We start from the raw sequence: 4450 nt of genomic DNA on the forward strand, positions 1-4450 counted from the left end.
CTACCTTCATCAGAGTTATGTGATAAGCATTGCACACATGAGCTAGTGCCTGGGACATAGTAGATGCTCAAAAAACATCTGTTGATGATGGATGGATGGGTGGATGGATGGACGGATGGATGGATGGTGAGATGGATGAATGGATGGATAAATGGATGGATGGGCGAATGAATGGGTGGGTGGATGGATGGATGGATGGTGAGATGGATGGATGGATGGATGGATGGATGGATGGATGGATGGATAAATGGATGGATGGATGGTGAGATAGGTGGATGGATATAGAGATGGATGGATGGATGGATGGATAAATGGATGGATGGATGGATGGATGGATGGTGAGATAGGTGGATGGATATAGAGATGGATGGATGGATGGATAAATGGATGGATGGATAAATGGATGGATGGATGGATGGTGAGATAGGTGGATGGATGGATGGATGGATAAATGGATGGATGGATGGATGGATGGATGGGTGGATGGATGGATGAATGGGTGGATGGATGGATGGATGGATGGATGGATGGATGGAGAGATGGATGGATGGATGGATGGATGGAGAGATGGATAGATGGATGGAGAGATGGATGGATGGATGGATGGATGGATGGATGGATGGATGGATGGAAAGATGGATAGATGGATGGAGAGATGGATGGAGAGATGGATGGATGGATGGATGGGTGGATGGGTGGATGGATGGTGAGATGGATGGATGGATGGATGGGTGGATGGATGGGTGGATGGATGGTGAGATGGATGGATGGATGGATGGATAAATGGATGGATAGATAGATGGATGGATGGATGAACAGATGGATGAATGAATGGGTGGATTAATGGATCGATACATGAGTAGCTGACTGACTGGATGGATGAAAGATTAGATGGAGGGTAGATGATGGATGGATCTTGGCCTAGCTGATCTCTCCAGCTTTATTTCCCATCATATCCCTGCAGACATACTAAAAGCTCACAAAATTGAAAGGTGTCATGATTCTGTTCCTACATGGGTTTGTCCTTTTAAAAATGGAGCTGTTTTGCTGTTTCAAGAGGGTTTTCTGCTCCCAGGAAACACAAGCTTCTGGAAAGAAGAGGAAGAGGTGTGTCAGAAAAAGCCATTTCCAAGATGCAGCACTAATGCCAAGAATAAAAGCTTCATAATCTTTCTCACTCTCTGTCAGTCGCCAGGGAAGCCATTAATACCTGGGGGGAAATCAAGAAGAGCTTCATATTGAGTAGGTACCATCATCAACTGCGGGATGCCGAGCAGAGAGAAGGGCTGTGAGTCCAATCCAGTAACACTGTGGCTGGACCCAGCTGAGGGCCCAAGGGGAACTGTGTGGAACCCACCATAGCAGCAGTCATTATAGTTACAGTTCTTTCTGGGACTTATTATGTGCCACTCACTCTGCTGAATCTTACACACAAAGTCTCCTTTAATCCTCACCAAAATCATGATTTTAGAAACCCCCACTAGTAGACTCTGGAGCCATACTGCACCCCCTAGTGGCTATGTGGTGTAGGGCAACATACATAATCCCTTTTCTCAGTTTCTTGCCTAGTTCATGGGGTTGTGAGGTTGAAATGAATTAATGTAATACATGTAAACTGCTTAAACCACAGTCCAGGCACATAGTGAGCATGTATTTTATTTGTCAGCTATTATTTTAATTGACTCCATTTAACAAGAACCTGAGGCTCAGAGGGGTTACATAGTAACCAGGCAGCAACTTGGGATCTGAACCCCTTTGTCCAATCAAAGCCTGCACTCCTAACCACGAAGCCAAATGCCTAGCTCCAACACTGTGGACACGTGATTCTGTCCACCTTTAGTGCCTTCACCCTCTGCTCCACACAGACTCGTTCCTCCAGGTGATGACTTCAACCAGCAAATACTTCCTGAGTGACTGTGACAGGCCAGCACCAGGGGGATGCATAAATGAATCGATCAGACACAGTCTCTACCTTCAGACAGCTTCTTCCTAGTACCAGAAAGACCCAGATATTAGTATTAGGATTCAAAGTAGAGAAGGCTACCTTTCTGTGCGCTGGGCCAGGTTCTTCCTTATTCACCCCTCACTCTTTATGAGATACTGTGATTATTCCCATTTTATAGATCTGGGAACCGAGGCCCAAAGAGGTTAAATCATCTGCCCAAGGTTGCACAGCTAGGAGTATGGACTATGAAATAAGTTCTGCCGGCTGATCCACTCAAATCACTTTGAGCTAAAGGATGACATATTTTAGCATGGATAAGGGACACCGTGCTAGGCTATGTGGTTCCTGACGATACAGTAATTTAGGGGTCACAGAGCCTCAGGCTGAAAGGAACTCCCTGGGAAGAGCTCACGTGGTGATGACAATAAGTTAGCACAAATTGTCCATTTTCTAGAAACGCATAGATTATTGAAATGGACTTGAAAAGAAAATTAAACCCAAAGAGATCTATACCTGATACAGAAATTCAATCAGTAATTAATATTTACCTACCAAAAGCACACACACACACACACACACACACACACACACACATTTATACAAGTAAAACTGGGAACATCTAAATACAATGGACTGTGCTCGTGTCAGTCTCTTCACTGTGATCTTATGCACCTGTTTCGCAAATGTTACCACTGAGGGACACTGGACAAGCGTTCTGCGGACTTTTCTGTATCATTCCTATGGCTGCATGTGAATCAATAATCATGTCAATAACATTTTCAATTAAAAAATCAGTGAGAAAATAAAATCCCAACAGGAAAGCGAGCAAAGTATACAAACAGGCAATCCATGGAAGAGAAAACATAAATGTCCAATAAACATATGTAGAGACCATCAAATTAAACAATGAAGTATCATTTCACTAGAAGTTAATGGCCAATTTTTTTTTTAGATCTGATAACACCAAGCATTGGCAAGGACATAAGGAAAAAGGTACTCATCCGCGGCTGTTGAGAACGTAAATCAGGACAAGCACTCAGGAGAGCAATTTGGCAATATCCAGTCAGATACAGATGTGTGTTTTCCACTCTTGGCAACTCAGCTTGAAGCCTCTACCCTAGAAACACTCTCATACACACGAGGAGACATGTAGAAAGACATTTACTGCAACACTGTTTATGTAGCTAGATAACCCAAACGTCCCCTAGTAGCAGACTACATCGTGATTTGTTGAGATGGTGAATCAATGTAGAAATTAAAATAGCTGAAGTTGACATCAACTCAACAACCAAATATTAAATGGGAAAAAAGCAAGTTGCAAAATAATACATTGTGATGACATTTATTTCATTTATAGAAAAATTAGACTGATAAATGTATACCATGGACTGCTGATGGAAACATACATACATAATGGAAATTCAAATACGCATGTGAAAATATTTACAGAAATGATGCACACGGCAGAGGGGGTAACTGTGCGAAGGGGCTGGGGAAGAGACCAAGGGGTGCTTTCCAGGGGGCAATGACCTGGATTTAAAAGAGAGATTTGAATCAAATACAGAAACATGTATATAACCTGTTACATTTGGGAAATGAATATGCGAGTAACAGGTATTTCTTTACATTTTGTACATTTTGGAATGCTTCAGAATTAAAAAGAAAATAATGATCAGGAGAGCATATAATCCCTGATGCAGCAACTCCACCTTTAGGAATTTAACCAACAGATGATTGTGTGCACAGATTGAAGAACAAATACTTTTATTGTAGCATTGTTTGTAATAGCGAAAACCTGGAAACATTGCTAAAAGTCCATCCACTGGTGATTGATGGCACAAATTATATAACATCCATAAAATGGAATACGACACAGCCATTAGTAAGACTGGCATAGCTCCTTGGTGATATGGAATAGTCTGTAAGATGTAATATTAAATGAGAAAAAAAAAACAAGGTACGTTAACATTATATAGAGTATGACCTTCTGCGTAATTATATACATACATGTGTGTTTTAAAGGGTAGTGCTGGGTGCCTGGGTGGCTCAGTCGGTTGAGGGTCCGACTCTTGACTTCCACTCAGGTCATGATCCCAGTATCATGGGGCCGAGCCCTGTGTCAGGCTCCGTGCTGAGTATGGAGCCTGCTAAGGTTCTCTCCCTCTTTCTCTCTCTCTCTCTCTGTCTCTCTCTCTCTCTGCCACCCCTCCCTAGTGCTCTCTCTCTCTCTAAAAAAAAGGGGTGGGGGAATGTAGTGTTAAAATATCTTGTACACACATAAGAACTTATGGAACACCATGATGTGGGGAAAGGATGAAAAGGAGAGATTTTAGTTTTTCACTGTGAGGTCTTATGTCCTGGTTGAAAATATTTTACCAGGTTAGCCTGCATTATTTAATTTAAAAAACAACTACCTTCAACAAATTATCGTCACTGATTTCTAAAACAGCCTTCTATGAGAAAAACCATACATTACCTGAATAACCCAAGGTTGTAAGTCAAAAT

The sequence above is a fragment of the Felis catus genome, chromosome D4 (assembly GCF_018350175.1).
Source record: "Felis catus isolate Fca126 chromosome D4, F.catus_Fca126_mat1.0, whole genome shotgun sequence".
In the NCBI taxonomy this organism is placed as follows: domain Eukaryota; kingdom Metazoa; phylum Chordata; class Mammalia; order Carnivora; family Felidae; genus Felis; species Felis catus.